The 18,938-nt window shown below is 40.7% G+C and overlaps 1 protein-coding gene across 1 annotated transcript in view; it reads left to right on the top strand.

The window, feature by feature from the left end:
- Positions 1-18,938, top strand: part of DNER (delta/notch-like EGF repeat containing) — a 238,681-nt gene that overhangs the window by 209,018 nt on the left and 10,725 nt on the right. The gene's annotated exons all lie outside the window — the stretch shown is intronic.

Raw genomic sequence — 18,938 nt, 5'->3', positions numbered from 1 at the left:
AGCGTTCCTATTTCTCCACATCCTCTCTAGCACCTGTTGTTTCCTGACTTTTTAATGATCCCCATTCTAACTGGTGTGAGATGGTATCTCATTGTGGTTTTGATTTGCATTTCACTAATGACCAGTGATGATGAACTTTTTTTTCGTATGTTTGTTGGTTGCATAAATGTCTTCTTTTGAGAGGTATCTGTTCATACCTTTTGTCCACTTTTTGATGGGGTTGATTGTTTGTTTTTCTTGTAAATTTGTTTAAGTTCTTTGTAGATTCTGGATATTAGCCCTTTTTCAGATGGATAGATTGCAAAAATTTTCTCCCATTCTGTAGGTTGTCTTTTCATTGTGATGATAGTTTCTTTTGTTGTGCAGAAGCTCCTTAGTTTATTAGATCCCATTTGTCAATTTTGGCCTTTGTTGCCATTGCTTTTGGTGTTGTAGTCATGAAGTCTTTGCCCATGCTTATGTCCTGAATGGTGTTGCCTAGGTTTTCTTCTAGGGTTTTTATAGTTTTAGATCTTGCTATAAGTCTTTTATCCATCTTGAGTTAATTTTTGTATAAGGTGTAAGGAAGGGGTCCAGTTTCAGTTTTCTGCATATGGCTAGCCTGTTTTCCCAACACCATTTATTAAATAGGGAATCCTTTCACCAACGCTGTTTTTGTCAGGTTTATCAAAGATCAGATGGTTGCAGATGTATGGCGTTCTGAAGCCTCTGTTCTTTTCCATTGGTCTATATATCTGTTTTGGTACCAGTATCATGACATTTTGGTTACCATAGCCTTGTAGTATAGTTTGCAGTCAGGTATCATGATGCCTCCAGCTTTGTTCTTGTTGCTTAGAATTGTCTTGACTATACGGGCTCTTTTTTGGTTCCATATGAAATTTAAAGTAGTTTTTTCTAATTCTGTGAAGAAAGTCAGTGGTAGCTTGGTGGGGATAGCATTGAATGTATAAATTACTTTGGGCAGTATAGCCATTTTCATGATATTGTTTCTATCTATGAGCATGAAATGTGTTTTCATTTGTTTGTGTCTTCTCTTATTTCCTTGAGCAGTGGTTTGTAGTTCTCCTTGGGAGGTCCTTCACATCCCTTATAAGTTGTATTTTTATGTATTTTATTCTCTTTGTCACAATTGTGAATGAGAATTCACTCATGATTTGGCTCTCTATTATTAGTGTATAGGAAAGCTTGTGATTTTTGCACATTGATTTTGTATCTTGAGACTTTGCTAAAGTTGCTTATCAGCTTAAGGAGATTTTGAGCTGAGACAATGGGATTTTCTAAATATACAATCATGTCATCTGCAAACAGAGACAATTTTACTTCCTTTCTTCCTATTTGAATACGCTTTATTTCTTTCCCTTGCCTGATTGATCCGGCCAGAACTTCCAATACTATGTTGAATAGGAGTGGTGAGAGAAAGCATCCTTATCTTGTGCCAGTTTTCAAAGGGAATGTTTCTAGCTTTTGCCCATTCAGTATGATATTGGCTGTGGGTTTGTCATAAATAGCTCTTCTTATTTTGAGATACGTTCTGTCAATACCTAGTTTATTGAGAGGTTTTAGCATGAAGAGGTGTTGAACTTTATCGAAGGCCTTTTCTGCATCTATTGAGACAATCATGTGGTTTTTATCATTGGTTCTGTTTATGTGATGGATTACTTTTATTGATTTGCATATGTTGAACCCTTGCATCCTAGGGATGAAGCCAACTTGATCGTGGTGGATAAGCTTTTTCTTTTTCTTTCTTTTTCTTTTTGTGGATGGAGTCTTGCTCCATCAGCCAGACTGGACTGCAGTGGTGGATAAGCTTTTTGATGTGCTGCTGGATTTGGTTTGCCAGTATTTTATTGAGGATTTTTGCATCAATGTTTATCAGGGATATTGGCCTGAAATTTTCTTTTTTTAGTTGTGCCTCTGCCAGGTTTTGGTATCAGGATGATGCTGTCCTCATAAAATGAGTTAGGAAGGAGTCCCTCTTTCCTATTGTTTGGAATAGTTTCAGAAGGAGTGGTATCAGCTCCTCTTTGTACCTCTGATAGAATTTGGCTGTGAATCCGTCTGGTCCTGGGCTTTTTTTGGCTGGTAGGCTATTAATTACTGCCTCAATTTCAGAACTTGTTATTGGTCTATTCAGGGATTCAACTTCTTCCTGGTTTAGTCTTGGAAGGGTGTATGTGTCCAGGAATTTATCTAGTTCTTCCAGATTTTCTAGTTTATTTGCATAGAGATGTTTATAGTATTCTCTGATGGTAGTTTGTATTTCTGTCGGATCAGTGGTGATATCCCCTTTATCATTTTTATTGTGTCTATTTGATTCTTCTCTCTTCTTTATTAGTCTTGCTAGCGGTCTACATATTTTGTTAATCTTTTCAAAAAACCAGCTTCTGGATTCCTTGATTTTTTTTGAAGGGTTTTTCTTGTCTCTGTCTCCTTCAGTTCTGCTCTGATCTTAGTTATTTCTTGTCTTCTGCTAGCTTTTGAATTTGTTTGTTTTTGCTTCTCTAGTTCTTTTAATTGTGATGTTAGGGTGTTGATTTTAGATCTTTCCCACTTTCTCCTGTGGGCATTTAGTGCTATAAATTTCCCTCTAAACACTGCTTTAGCTGTGTCCCAGAGATTCTGGTACATTGTGTCTTTGTTCTCATTAGTTTCAAAGAACATATTTATTTCTGCATTAATTTCATTATGTACCCAGTAGTCATTCAGAGCAGGTTGTTCTCTTTTCTTATAGCTGTGCAGTTTTGAATGAGTTTCTTAATCCTGAATTCTAATTTGATTGCACTGTGGTCTAAGAGACTGTTTGTTATGATTTCCGTTCTTTTGTAATTGCTGAGGAGTGTTATACTTCCAATTATGTGGTCAATTTTAGAATAAGTATGATGTGGTGCTGAGAAGAATGTATATTCTGCTGATTTGGAGTGGAGAGTCCTGTAGATGTCTATTAGGTCTGCTTGGTCCAGAGCTGAGTTCAAGTCCTGAATATTCTTGTTAATTTTCTGTCTTGTGGATCTGTCTAATATTGACAGTAGGGTGTTAAAGTCTCCCACTATTATTGTGTGGGAGTCTAATTCTCTTTGTAGGTCTCTACGAACTTGCTTTATGAATCTGGGTGCTCCTGTATTGGGTACGTATATATTTAAGATAGTTAGCTCTTCTTGTTGCATTGATCCCTTCACCATTATGTAATGCCCTTCTTTGTCTTTTTTGATCTTTGTTGTTTTAAAGTCTGTTTTGTTAGAGACTAGGATTGAAACCCCTCCTTTTTTTGCTGTCCATTTGCTTGGTAACTATTCCTCCATCCCTTTATTTTAAGCCTGTGTGCATTTTTTGCACGTGAGATGGGTCTCCTGAATACAGCACACTGATGGCTCTTGACTCTATCCAATTTGCCAGTGTGTGTCTTTTAATTGGGGCATTAAATGATTTAAGGTTAGTATTGTTATATGTGAATTTGCTCCTGTCATTATGATGCTAGCTGGTTATTTTGCCCATTAGTTGATGCAGTTTTTTCATAGTTTCGGTTGTCTTTACAATTTGGTATGTTTTTGCAGTGGCTGGTACTGATTTTTCCTTTCCATATTTAGTGCTTCCTTCAGGAGCTCTTGTAAGGCAGGCCTGGTGGTGACAAAATCTCTCAGCAATTGCTTGTCTATCAAGGATTTTATTTCTCCTTCACTTATGAAGCTTAGGTTGGCTGGATATGAAATTCTGGGTTGAAAATTGTTTTCTTTAAGAATATTGAATATTGGCCCTCACTCTCTTCTGGCTTGTAGGATCTTCAGAGAGATCTGCTTTTAGTCTGATGGACTTCCTTTTGTGGGTAACCTGACCTTTCTCTCTGGCTGCCCTTAACATTTTTCTGTCACTTCAACCTTGGTGAATATGATGATTATGTGTCTTGGGGTTGCTCTTCTCGAGGAGCATCTTTGTGGTGTTCTCTGTATTTTCTGAATTTGAATGTTGGCCTGTCTTGCTAGGTTGGGAAAGTTCTCCTGGATAATATCCGATGGAATGGAACCAAGTGTTTTCCAACTTGGTTCCATTCTCCCAGTCACTTTCAGGTACAACAATCAAACAGGTTTGGTCTTTTCACATAGTCCCATGTTTCTTGGAGGCTTTGTTCATTCCTTTTCATTCTTTTTTCTCTAATCTTGTCTTCATGCTTTATTTCATTAAGTTGGTCTTCAGTCTCTTACATCTTTTCTTCTGCTTGATCTATTTGGATATTGATACTTGTGTATGCTTCACAAAATTGTCTTGCTGTGTTTTTCAGCTCCATCAGGTCATTTGTGTTCTTCTCTAAACTTGTTATTCTAGTTAGCAATTCATCTAATCTTTTTTCAAGTTTCTTAGCTTCCTTGCTTTGGGTTAGAACATGCTTCTTTAGCTTGGAGGAGTTTGTTATTACCCACCTTCTGAAGCCTACTTCTGTCAATTTGTCAAACTCATTTTCGTCCAGTTTTGTTTCCTCGCTGGTGAGAAGTTGTGACCCTTTGGAGGAGAAGAGGCATTCTGGTTTTTGGAATTTTCAGCCTTTTTGTGCTGGCTTTTCCTCATCTTCATGGATTTATCTACCTTTGGTCTTTGATGTTGGTGACCTTCGGATGGGGTTTCTGTGTGGATATCATTTTTGTTGATGTTGATGCTATTCCTTTCTGTTTGTTAGTTTTCCATCTAACAGTCAGACCCCTCTGCTGTGGGTCTGCTGGAGTTTGCTGGAGGTCCACTCCAGACCATTTGCCTGGGTATCACCAGTGGAGGCTGTGGAACAGCAAAGATGTCTGGCTGTTCCTTCCTCTGGAAGCCTCTTCCCAGAGGGGCACCTAACAGATGCCAGCTGGAGTTCTCCTATAAGAGGTTTCTGTTGACCCCTGCTGGGAGGTGCCTCTCTGTCAGGAGGCACCCACTTGAGGAGGCAGCCTGTCTCTTATCAGAGCTCGAGTGCTGTGCTGGTAAATCCACTGCTCTCTTCAGAGCCAGGAGGCAGAACATTTAAGTCTGCTGAAGCTGCGCCTACAGCTGCCCCTTCCCCCAGGTGCTCCTTCCCAGGGAGATGGGAGTTTTATCTATAAGCTCCTTACTGAGGCTTCTGCCTTTCTTTCAGAGATGCCCTGCCCAGAGACGAGGAATCTAGAGAGGCAGTCTGGTTATAGTGGCTTTGCGGTGCTGTGGTGGGCTCCATCCAGTGGAACTTCCTGGCAGCTTTGTTTACACTGTGAAGGGAAAACCACCTACTCAAGCCTCAGTAATGGTGGTGGGCGCCCCTCCCCCGGCCAAGCTTGAGTGTCCCAGGTCGACTTCAGACTGCTGTGCTGGTAGCAAGAATTTCAAGCCAGTGGATCTTAAATTGCTAGGCTCCGTGGAGGTGGAATCTGCTGAGCTAGAACACTTGGCTTCCTGGTTCAGCCCCCTTTCCAGGGGAGTGAACAGTTCTGTCTCACTGGTGTTCCAGGAGCCACTGGGTTATGAAAAAAAAAATACTCCGGCAGCTAGCTTGGTGTCTGCCCAAACGGCTGCCCAGTTTTGTGCTTGAAACCCAGGGCCCTGGTGGCCTAGATACCCGAGGGAATCTCCTGGTCTGTGGGTTGTGAAGACCATGGGAAAAGCATAGTATCCGGGCTGGACTGCACCGTTCCTCACAGCACAGTCCCTCACAGCTTCCCTTGGCTAGGGGAGGGAGTTCCCTGACCCCTTGTGCTTCCTGGGTGGGGCGACGCTCCACCCTGCTTCTGCTCACCCTCCATGGGCTGCACCCACTGTCTAACCACTCGCAATGAGATGAGCCAGCTACCTCAGTTGGAAATGCAGAAATCACCTGCCTTCTGCATTGGTCTTGCTGGGAACTGCACACTGGAGCTGTTCCTATGCGACCATTTTGCTAGCCACTCCTCCAGTTTTCTTTATTTTATTTTCTTATTTTATTTTTATTTTTGGGGACAGAGTCTTGCACTATCCAGGCTGGAGTGCAGTGGTGCGATCTCAGCTCACCGCAACCTCTGCCTCCCGGTTCAAGTGACTCTCCTACCTCAGCCTCCTGAGTAGCTAGGATTACAGGTGTGTGCTACCACTCCTGGCTAATTTTGGCATTTTTAGTAGAGAAGGGGTTTCACTATGCTGGCCAGGATGGTCTCAATCTCTTGATCTCATGATCCACCTGTCTTGGCCTCCCAAAGTGCTGGGATTACAGGCGTGAGTCACTGTGCCCAGCTGCAATCAAGTTTTCAATAGTTTTGGAACTGTTAAATATTCAACTTTGAAAGGTGTTGTCTTCTTATTTAAATTAGCTGGGTCAGTTTAATCTTTCATAGCAGAAGAAAACTAACCATGCTGGTTGGGTGAATGTTTCCTCCCTATTCCAGATCACTTCTTTTCCTGGGAAAGTTGCATAACAACTCCCTTCCGTGCTCTCTCACCTGCTCACTCACCATTTGGCAGATAAAGGCAACTTCTGTGTGAATTTGGAAGGATGCAAATCAGTACCCACAGCCGTGCCTGCCTGCTTGCCTGCCTGTCTGTGTCACTCAGCCTGATCTGTCTGCTGTCTCTACTCCTTCACTCTAAGTCACAAGACCAGGCCCTCACTGGTGGTTCTGGCTGCCTATGACCAGATGGGGTCATCTCATTCTCAGTGCTTGTCTAACGTGGGGGGTGGCCAGTATTAGGAAACTCTCTTGTCCAAATGTGGACCACATTCTGTGACATCAACGTGACCAACTTGACCACATTCTCCAGTGTCAATTTGATCAACTTGATAAGAGGCAGAGGATATGATTTAGACTCTTACCTGCTCACTCAGTGTCTTTCCTCTTGGTTCATGCAGCCAAAGTGTGAAGTGTGTAATCTTTATAGGCCTCCCCCTTAGCCTTCTCGATTGCTCTCATACAGAATGGGCTTAGAATTAACTTTCCTTGCTAATGATAGGTGAGAAATACTTTCTTGTTGAAGAGAGAGACAAGGGACTGAAAAGGATTTCAATGGTAAAATTCTAAGGGACTGTAGTTATAGGATGTTAATTCCAGTCTGGTGGAGTCTGCTGGTGGAAAGGATTCCAGATTTGGGTCAACAGGACCTTGGTTCTTATCCTGGCCAAGGCACTCGTTGTTATGACTGTATTTGCTTGTGCTGAGCCTCAGTTTACTTTTCCATAAAATGGGATTGGTTTTCATTCTGAAGTTTACTATAACAAATTGACACACTTTGTGCCTTTAGGTCAGAGTAATATCTATTTAAAACTTTAAAATGGGATTCATGAAGATAAATATATAGGAGAGTATAGATGAAAAGTCAGGAACACACAGGATATCATCAAGAAATTTTGAAGTGAAATCCTATCATTGTAAAAAATCTAAAGTTTACTTCTTCTGGTAATGATAATATAGGCAAAGTATGGAATAACAAAAGGATCAAAGTCGACTTAAAATTCAAGCTCCATCATACTGTAACTATGTAACCTAGAAAAACAAATTTACCTCTGAGAGCCTTGTCTTTCTCACTTGATTATAGGAAGGCTTCCTGTGCTGGTTGCTGTGAGGATTGCATGAGGCAAATGTGCAGATTTCTGGGTTCAGTAGACACTAAATAAATACTGGTTGATCTTTCTTTTATTTTTTCTATACTACTGTAGCTCTTATGCTATGAGCTACTTCCAGGGAGGATTAACCTTCAGCAGTTGTCTTTTTAGATGCTGCCTACAGCCCAGGACAGTGGCTATTCTGAGTGGCTGGGTGTGATAGGGTACATTACACATCTCAGTGCATACCTGGATGCTCTGTTCACTCGCTCTGTCATTTTCCTTTTGATGATCTCATTTTTATTTCTCTATAGGGTCGAAGGTATTAAAACTAAATTTAATTACAGATTAGGCTCTGCCAGTTTCCAGCACTGGATATTTCTAACCATGACCTGAGTATGTAGAAAGGAGATCATGTGTATGAGGTTTGCAGATGACACATAGCTGAGGCCAGTGGCTCATGTCTAGAGAATTGGATCTGGATCAATGGAATGAATCCCAGGATCTGGAGTGGACACAGAGTTCGTGCAGTAGGTGGGCAGGGAAGCTGTAAGAGGCCTCTAGTCCTGCGTGAGCCATGGGAACCACGGCCTCTTAGGTCTCTTTCTAACCCTGAGCATCTGTGATCCTCTGAAGTGTCCAGAAACCAAGAGGAGGATGCCTAGATATCTCAAAGTTTAGTCAGTAGATCTAAACAGAAAAGTTCAGAGCTACGCAGAGAACGATGGCCCACATAGCTACATGGTGCTGGAGGGCTGCTGAGTCACCCAAGGAAGTAAAGGAGGCTTCTGTTAACTCAATCACTGCCTCCAGAGGCCACATTGCTTGCCTGTCTTCCTTGTTCCCTCCGCTGTAGCCACAGCGTCCTGCTTTCCCTTCCTTGAGCAGGTCAAGGTCATCCCTGCCTTCAGGACCTTCACCCATTCTGTCTCCTATGCCTGGAGCTCACTTCCTTCAGATCTTATCACAGCTGCCTCCTTCTCATTCAGGTCTCAGTTCAAAGGTGCCTTCCCTGACCATCTGTATTAGTTTCTTCTTGTCACTGTAACAAATTACCACAAATTGAATGGCTTAAAATAACAGAGATCTATCACGTTACATTTCTGGAAGGCAGAAGTTCAAAATGGGCCTTACTGGGCTAAAATCAAGGGACCAGCAGGGCTGTCTTCCTTCTGGAGGCTCTAGGGGAGAGCTTGTCTCCCCTCGCCTTTTCTAACCTTAAGGCTGCTCACATTTTTTGGCTCATGGTCCCTTCTGCCTTCCTCAAAGTCAGAAATCATGTCATTTTGACCTCTGCTTTCATTCTCATCACTCAACTTTCAACTCTCCTACCTCCTTCTTTCGCTTATTAGGACTCTTATGGTTGCATTGAGCTTGTCCAGATAATCCAGAATAATCTCTCCATCTCAAGATCTCAATTTAATCACATTTGCAAAGTCATTTTTTGCCATATAAAGTAATGTGTTGATACGTTCTGGGCATTAGGACATCTTTGGGAGACCCTTATTCTGCCTTTCATACCACCCACCAATGGTATCTCATTCCTTTCTCTATTTGTTCTTAAATATTACAGTATTTGGGGATGAGGTAGAATTGGTTTTATCTGTTAATGCATCACCCTAGTCATTTGCCCCTTTAGGGTAATTATCTGGCCACCGGTTAGTGACAAGAAGCAGAAATCTAACAGACCACATAGATTTATCAAAACTATCAAGAAGATTGATCCAGGACCATCCTAATAGAATCGTTCAAATAGCTATAGTGATTTATACACGTTTTAAGGCAAATGAAAACCCACAGTTCTGGAAATTAACAGAACAACATTGGTGAAGTTTTAAATCTCTGCCATTCATTTTACCACCTTGGGACTAATCACAGTTTTTTTTTTTTGAATTATAATAAAGGGAAAACATGCCTTCCTAGAATCAAGGTCTAAAAATCAAAATATCTGTAAATCTTGACATAGCAGTGTTGGTGTGTTTTGCTTTGTCTGTGTAAGGTTTATAAAGCTAGAGTTATAGTTAACCTTGCTGACTGACGGTGAGCAGTTTTGTATATTAAACAGTTGAATCTGTGGTTAAATACAGCTAAACTATTGAATTAATGATATTTTGCAGTTGAGAAATAGGCAAATAGGCTATCTTAGATTTATGCATTCAATAAGGAATCAGTGGCTCTTTATTGTCAGGAATTGAGTGTAGTTCTGGGATATAAGGGTTAACGAAACATTCCCTTCCTTTGGGAGCTTGTAATCTGAGGGCAGGTTTCAATATATGATGAGTCGCTGTAAGGCTTTGCACAGCCACCTCTAGACAACCAGGGAAAGGGAATGTAACTCTTCCTGGGGCCAGAGTGTGAAGTATAGATGGATGTCTTGGGCCTCTTCCTTTAATAATAGATATAATTTAATAATAGTTAAAGAAACTTATCAAATGATTACATTATATGGGCAGTTCTTATTATACAAATAGGTTGGCTTCTTTGGTTCTCATTCTTATATAAACCAAGATGTTTAAAAAATAAAATTAATTAATATCTCGCTTTATCCAGATCCCCACCTCACTCCCTAAAGGTAACTACTGTTAGACATTTCTTGCGTATTCTTGTAGATGCATCAGTCAATAGATAAGTTCCTATTTTCTCCTGTACAAATGAGAGTTTTATACACACTCTTCAATATATTGCTTTTATGTGTAACAGTATATCCTGAAGGTGCACCCGCACTATCTTATGCAGATTTATGTCACTTTTTAAAATGTCACATGGTATTTCCATTCTTTAGCGTCTCTAACATTTATTGACCCCCATTGATAGATGATACACTTGGAGGGGTTTGCTATTTAAAGCCATACTAGAATGAATATTCTTATATGTATGCACCTGTCTTGGTTTGCTTGATATACTGTAACAAAATATCGTGCAGTAAGTAATTGCTCACAGTTCTGGAGGCTGGGAAGTCTGAGAGCAAGGTACTGGCAGATCCAGTGTCTGATGAGGGTCCATTCCTCATAGATAGGGCCTTCTGGCAGTGTCTCCACATGGTGGAAGGGCAAGGTGGCTCCCTTGGGCCTCTTTTATAAGGACATTAACCTACTTCATGAAGGCAGAGCCCTCATGACTTAATCACTTCCCAAAGACTACATCTCTTAATACCATCGCTTTGTCAATTAGTGTATCAGTTTTTTTTCATACTGTTATAAAGAACTGCTTGAGACCGGGTAATTTATAAAGGAAAGAGGTTTAATTGACTTGCAGTTCAGCATGGCTGGGAAGGTCTCAGGAAACTTACAATCATGGCAAACGGCAAAGGGGAAGTAAAGCACCTTCTTCACAAGGTGGCAGGAAGGAGAACTGTTGAGTGAATGGGGAAGAACCTCTTAGAAAACCATCAGATCTCATGAGAACTCACTATCATGAGAACAGGATGGGGGAACTGCCCCCATGATTCAGTTACTTCCACCTGTCTCTCCCTTAACATGTGGGGATTATGAGGATTATGGGGGCTACAATTCAAGATTTGGGTGGGGACACAGTGCCTAACTGTATCAATTAGGTTGCAACATTTAAACTTGGGAGTCACATACATTCAGATCATAGCAGCATCTTTGTGCTTACTTATGTGAGAGTATCAATAACAGAAATTCTCAAAGATAAAGTTGTCAAAGGGTTTTTGCATTTGATATTTTGATTTTGGTTGGTGATTATCTTTTAACTTTTCATGAGCATTTCACTGTAAGTTGGCTTTTTGCCTTTTAGAACTTTTCCCCTCCAGAGAAATGGTGGTGGGATTCAAGGGTAACTTGCAAATCCCACTGAATCCATAATTACCTTTAGTACATACTTGGGACACCAGGAATGCATCCTCTACTTCTCAGGGAGGGATTGAGGCTAGATGTGGGGAAAGCATACTGACTGAGCGGAAAGAATGCTGTTGTGGAGTTTTGTGGTTGATAACTCAATTCTGTGAGTTGAGCTGATTTTGAATTCTGGCTCAGGTATTTACCCTTGGGCCAGAAAACAAGGTCTCTGAGCCTTAGGCCTCGATAAATGGGATAGTAAAAGTAACCAATATTGTTCAGTGACTGGTACATACTAGGTACTTAATAAATGATGGCCTTAATTATTATCATCAGCTGTCTTTCTCTTTGAACAACTAAAAGTCTCTGGGCATCTGCTGAAAATGAAATTTCCCATCTCTGATGGAATCTTGGTAAATTAGATACTTTTGGGTTAATAACCAATTTTCTACAAGTAAAGAATATTGTAGGACCGTAGGCATTATATAGATAGGTAGTTGTTATTGATGTAATTTGATCTTGACTATTTTATTCCAAAGAATCTCGTGAGGAGGAACTTTCCATTGTCTCTCTGAAAAGTACTGATGGATGTGTACAGCATAGGGAAATGCTTTTCATGCCTTTTGAGTGCAACCCACAGTAAGTAGTATGTTTTACATCTTGACACTGCATGTAACACACAGACTAATATACACACAAACACACACAACGTAAAATAATACTTAACTTTTTGTAAGTGTGACAAACTCTGAAATAGTTCTCTAAATTTTGTTTTTAAATGTGAGTCTGGCCCCATTACATTGATTTCTACGATCTACAGTTTGGAAAACATTCCTTATTGATTGAAGTGTGTGGCTTTAGAACCAGAGCAGCTGGGCTTAAACTCAGGGACTGCCACTTACTATCTGTGTAACCCTGGGCACATAGCTTCCCTCTTAGTCTCAGTTGCTTCTATATAAAATGAATGTAATAACAGTGTCTACCTCAGAACATTATAGGAGGAATAGGTGAGTTAGCACCTTAACACTTAGTGTCCAGCATACATTGAACCCTCAGTAAATATCAGCTCTTATTAACCAAAATGATGAGCTAAACTTCAAAATTTAACTATTAGACATAACTGCTTGGGTGTCTTAAAAGTACTTCCAATTTATTTGTTTATTCAACTTTTATTTTAGATTCAGGGAGTACATGTTTAGGTTTTTACCTGGGTACATTGTATGATGCTGAGGTTTGGGATATGAATGATCCTGTCACCCAGGTACTGACTATAGTCCCCATTAGTTTTTTAACCATTTCCCCTCTCCCTTTCCTTCCTCCGTAATGTCTATTGTTGTGGCCTCTATGTCCACAAGTACCCAATGTTTAGCTCCTTTTTTTCTTTTTCTTTTTTTTTGAGACAGGGTCTCACCCTGTCACCCAGGCTGGAGTTCACTGGTGGGATCTCAGCTCACTGCACCCTTCGCTTCCCAGACTCAAGCCATTCTTGTGCCTCAGCCTTCCAAGTAGCTGGAATTACAGGAATGTGCCATGACACCCAGTTAATTTTTTTGTATCTTTAGTAGAGATGGGGTTTCACCATGTTGGCCAGGCTGGTCTGGAACTCCTAAGATCAAAGTTACACCCACTTCAGCCTCCCAAACTGCTGGGATTACAGGTGTGAGCCACCGTGCCTGGCCAGCTCCCACTTATAAGTGAGAACATGTGGTGTTTGTTTTTCTGCTCCTATGTTAATTCACTTAGGATAATGGCCTTCAGCTGCACCCATGTTGCTGCAAAGGCCATTATTTCACTCTTTTTTTATGGCTGCATATATGTACCACATTTTCTTTATTCAATCCACCATTGATGGGCACCTTGGTTGATTCTGTATCTTTCTATTGTGAATAGTGCTGCAATGAACATGCAAGTGTCTGTATTTTTTTGATAGAACAATTTGTTTTCTTTTGGATACATACCCAGTAATGAGATTGCTGAGTTGAGTGGTAGTTCTAAGTTCTTTGAGAAATCTCCAAACTGCTTTCCACAGTGGCTGAACTAATTTACATTTCCACCAACAGTGTATTCCCTTTCTCTCTCGGCCTTGCCAATGTCTGTTGTTTCTTGACTTTTTAATCATCGCCATTCTGACTGGTGGGACATGGTTATCTTATTGTGGTTTTGATTTGCATTTCTCTGATAATTAGTGATGTTGAGCCTTTTTTCATGTTTGTTGACCACTTAAAAGCTTGCTTTTGAGAAGTGTCTGTTCATATATCCTGCCCACTTTTGAATGAGGCTATTTGTGTGTTTGTTCAGTGTTTAAGTTTCTTATAGATTCTGGATATTAGATCTTTCTTGGATGCACCATTTGCAAATATTTTCTCCTCTTCTGTAGGTTGTCTGTTTACTCTGTCAATAGTTTATTTGCTGTGCTCTTTAGTTTAATTAGGTCTCACTTGTCAATTTTTGCATTTGTTGCGATTGCTTTAGAGGATTTAGTCATATGTTCTTTCCCAAAGCCCATGTCCAGAATTGGTACCTCCAATTTAACATATATAAAACCAAACTCAGGATCTTCCTCTCAAACCTGGTTCTCTCACTCGGCTACAGCACCTCATCGATCCAGCGATAAAAGCCAGGAAACCGAGAATTGTCCTCCTGGTTTCTCTCCCCTCATTGGCCTATCTGTATGAGCTGCATTTAGTCTGGTGGATTCCCCCCTAACACAGCACTCACATCCATTCCCCTCTCTCTGTCTCCATGCCCATCACCACAGGTCAAGCTACCACTAACTCTGTCCCATCCTGCAGGAGCCTCTGAACTGGCCTCTGTCCTTGCTCCTCAAACCCTTTCTTCATGCACAGCCAGAAGGATCTTTTCAAAGTGCAAATTGGAACGCTCAGAACTTTCTTTCCCCTGTTTCCAACCCTGACTGTGCCAAACTCCTATTAAAATAAATAAGTGACTAAAGACCCAAGGCCACACTCCCCTACCCTGTAAGGAGATCCCTTCTTGCTGAGGCCACTCTCTTCCTCTCAAGCAGTCCTGCTGTTCTCCTTCCAGCCTTTGTTCTGCTCCCTCACCCCCTCCCACAGGCCTGTGCTCACTCTGGTTCTTTGCCTGTGCGGTCTTCCCTCTGCTCTTGCCTGTCCCTGGTTACTGCCCACTCATACTTAGAACCTAACTCCCTAAGGGCTCCTGTTGTGCAAGCTCTCTTGACAGTCAGTGACGTGAAACATCCCCTGTCCTCCTGCTGCACTGAAGAGCTCGTCCCTTGTAGACATAGCACAGTCGTACTTTTACTTGGTTTTGGGGATCATTTGCCTGATCCCTGCATCCGTCAGAAAACTGGAAACCACAAGAGCCTACTTTTCTCTCTATTTTCCCTTGCTTTCCATCTCTGTCACTCAGCACTGTGCCTGGCACAAAGTAGGACCTTAATTAAAGTGCTCAGTGAATGGATCCCATAAAGGAGATGATCTCTTTCATTCCCTTTTCACATTCATTTCTCTTCTGGAGATTAACAAGAGTTGTTAATCTTTTTTCAGTTTCACTGACTGCTTTGATTGTCCTGCTAACCTTTAGCTATAGAAAACAAAGTAATTGACATCCCTCCTCAAGATTGTTCTAGGCAACAAGTGATCTTAAAAATGATTAAGCTAAGTAACATCTTCATAAGACACAGTCTCATTTTTGCTCTTTTTCAAAATAATATAGGTAAGCAAATTAACTAGTCTAGCTACATTCATCTAGGTAAATTAAAAAATAGATATGGGCTATGTATTTTAGACTCAATGTACAAATTGACTGGAGTCTATTTTTGGCAGAGTGGAGGTGGGTCTGATTTTATTCTCAGCTTGGCCACTGACTGCCTGCCTCACCTTGAGCAGCTGCTCCAAGTCTAGTACCTCTGCCTAGCTCAAGGTGTTTGTTTAGGACCTACTGAAATGTTTAATGCAAAGGCACTTTGGAAAATACAAAACCTCAAACTAATTTAGTTTAAAAAAATGAAAATGATCCGTCAGACTTACAAGTGTGACATTTTTCTTGAGCAGCTCGTGCGTATGCATTCCTGGTCATGCACCTGCTGGTGCTGATGAGATGAACCCATGTGGCACATTCTGGTTCACGACTCTTCCCTGTGCCATGCTGTAGCCAAAGTAGTCAATGATTCATGTGATGGGACTCCTGGGATGCAGCAAAGCAATGACTTATGAGGATAGCATCTGGACTGAGAGATGGTGGTTGCAGGCACCTGGCATAGATAAATTTGCTGCCTCTCAGACCTAGCGTTGGACTTAGCCAGATCCATCCCAGCTACTAAACCAATTAGCCTATAAAGCAACCACAGTCATTTCTATCAAAAAAGTTTTAGATGACAGTGAGGTAGAATCTAGCTTTAAAGAAAAGGGCAGGGGGAGGGAGGAAAGCAGAGCTTTTACAATAAATCTTGAGAAAGTTTCTCCAAAAGTCCAAACAGCTTGGAATACAGAGTTTTGGGAAATGGAGCAGATGGTCATAAATGCAGGCAGTCAGACCTGGGACACCGCATTGTGCACATAGCCCAGTATGGTTGTATTTTTCACTTTAATGGCCATGTGGTTGTGCACTCACTGTGTATGCACAATTGATGTGTTGTGTAAGTTAATTCTATGAAGCTTATGCATAGACTGCAAGAACTCATCAAGAACTCGTGTGATCTTCCATAGTGATCAGATCTGAGCACTCTACTGAGTTGGAGGAGAAACATAGTACTGGCTGCCCTTGTGTTGATGCTAAATGGATGTTATAACATACTCTGCTGAGTGCTGGACTCCTGCCTGCAACTGAATTTTTTAGAGAATGTTATAATACTTGGAAATGAAGTGAATCACGCTTGCTTTTTCAGCCAGAAAAATGAGTTGTCTCTCTCAGTGCACACTAGGTATTGCCAGATGAGACGGCTGCAGATTTGGGGATTGAGCCTTGGTTCTGGTTTCCCAAAACACCTTCTCCCTTCCATTGTGACTATTTGTTTCTGGTGATTTATGTCACTTTGTCTGCCTGTGTGTGAGTTGGCTTAGATGAAGCAGTCAATGCACTAATGGTCATTTAGTTTTACTAAGCTCCACGGGCCTTATGAGCTCAGGCAGGCAGACTCAAATGACAAACCAGGCTTCAAAGGTTTTGGTGAAATATTCAGAAGGGTCTGGATGTGAACTCAGAAATCGCATTATTCATCTGTTCTCAAATTCTCAGGAAGCATCCAGGCTGGGCGCATGGGTCATTTTTCTGTTAGCTTTTAGAAAGTGAGTCTGCAGGCCTGGCCCCCTGTTTGGGTGTCTATCTGTGCTCTTCTTCAGACTGACTGCAACTTTTCAAGGTAAGGAATAGCTAACTGTGATTCTTAGATCTATGATGACTGAACATACAGCTAAGATGAGGGTGTGAGTATCCAGAAGCCACAAATACTCTCTCCAGTAATGGAACAGTGAAAAGAGTCCTGTGGATTTCATGGAAAGACAGGCTCATTTCTGTTTCCACTAACCTGTGAATCTCATTTGCAGGCACTTGGAATTCTACCACGAAAATGATGTCCTGATGTGGGTGGGGAAGTGTGGAGTGGTGGTGTTGGTGGTGTGAGTAGAGAAAGCATCCTTTTTTCCATATGAGTTCAGCTTCTCTTTGGTCTTACCTAGCTCTTTAAAATTTCCACAATTTCCTTTCAAATCCTGTATACACTATCTAGAGCACTTCATTTGGGTGCAGATCTATAAACAGGAAATAACTTGATGTTCTTAACCTATGCCAAGCACAGAGATTACATCCTGTCCTTCCAGTTTTTCCTGATAATACAGATTGGTGTTCTTAGGAAGGACACAGGGCCATGCTCAATAATTCTCAACTCAGAGCATGTGACCGTTTATCCTTCCATCCTCCACCACCACAGCTGCTCGTCTTTGGGGACCACCACCATGTGTCCAGGAGTGGACTTTTTAACTTTTTTAGAAAGTTAAAACTTTTTTAAAAAACTTTTTAGAAAGTTAAAACTTTTCTTTTTAAAACTTTTTAGAAAGTTAAAAAGCTTTAAATATTTTAAAAACGTGTTTTCTAACTCATGCTGCAGCAAGCCAATGGGGTATATGTTGTTATTTCCATTTGACAAACAAAGAAACGGAAACTCAAGATCAAGTAAATGTAGGAGCTGAGATTGAAAGCAAGGTTGGTGTGATCCCAAGGCTGATCCTATTTCCACTCTTATGCTGGAAGATGATCCTATGGATGTCTTATTTACATGATGGATTGCTTATGTCCTTATCGGAAAAGGAATACGTTCTTATTCTTAAAAAGCTGGAAAAGACTCAGAAGTATACAGAGGAAAATAATCATCTTTAATTCTGTCTTTTAGAGATCACTGTTGTTAGTATTTTGCTATGCAAAGGCCAAGATCTCAGATCCTGACTAGTATCAGAGGCATCCACTCCAAGTGATGTCAATTCTCTAGGCCTCGTTTGTAAAGTGGGGAGAGAGAATAATATATCTTCTGGTGGTTATGATGATTAAATGAGCTGTTTTTAAAGAGCTTAGTTTATACTAAGAAATCAGTGTACGTTTGCCATCATTATCATACTATCCTTCTGACCTTTTCAGTGTGTATATAGACATTTTAAACTCATGAGATATTGTCAAATTATTGTACTCTCCAAGCAGATCCTGTTTGGTAACAGGCTTTTATTCTTTTGTTGTTTAGTGGATATCTTTTCATCTCACTGAACGTTAAATATTTAGGTTTTTATTTTTTGACTTTTATAAATTATGTTGTTGCTGGTGGAATGGAGAGAGAATATGGGGTGAGGGAACTCTAGTTATATTTGTGTGTGTGTGTTTTTCTTCTTTTGAGACAGGGTCTCACTCTGTTGCCCAGACTGGAGTGTGATGGTATGATCTCAGCTCACTGCAACCTCCATCTCCCAGGTTCAAGCAATTCTCTAGCCTCAGGTTCCTGAGTAACCAGGACCACATGTGCATGTGCCACTGTGCCTGGCTAATTTTTGTGTTTTTTGTAGAGAAAGGGTTTGGCCATACTGCTCAGGCTGGTCTAAAACTCCTAAGCTCAAAGCAATCTGTCTGCCTTGGCCTCTCAAAGTGCTGGGATTACAAGTGTGGGACACCACGCCCAGCCATATTTTATTTCTTTTTAAAAAACTATCTGAAATAAATCTAAAGAAAAATGGTAAAATATTAACATTTATTAACTGAGCAGTGAGTACATGGTTGTCTGTGTGATTTTCTGAGACTTTTTCTAAATATGTATTAGGTGATAACATTTAAAAATTGTGATAGCATCTTAAAGATGAGCATCTTCAGACATAAGGCTACATTTCCTGGGCTACTTCCCCAGCATACATCCTAAAATGGGAATATCTGGGTCAGAGCATATGCTAATTAGTAAATGAAAGGGTTTTATATCAACTTATAGTCCTCATTTCTGGGTACCCTAGCCAACTGTGGTTATAATTTTAAAGTAATATTTGGGAGCTGATAGAGGAATTGCATTTTTTTGTAATTCCGAAACCAAGTAATTTTCTATTTGTATTTTTTTTATGAATTCCTCGTTATATCCTTTGTTTTTCTGCAGTGTATTTCTGGTTTTTCTTTCTTTCTTTTTT

Source organism: Colobus angolensis, unplaced genomic scaffold (assembly GCF_000951035.1).
Source record: "Colobus angolensis palliatus isolate OR3802 unplaced genomic scaffold, Cang.pa_1.0 Scaffold33, whole genome shotgun sequence".
Classification (NCBI taxonomy): domain Eukaryota; kingdom Metazoa; phylum Chordata; class Mammalia; order Primates; family Cercopithecidae; genus Colobus; species Colobus angolensis.
Note: the sequence above shows the minus strand (reverse complement) of the source record. Positions and strands in the feature narration are given on the sequence as shown.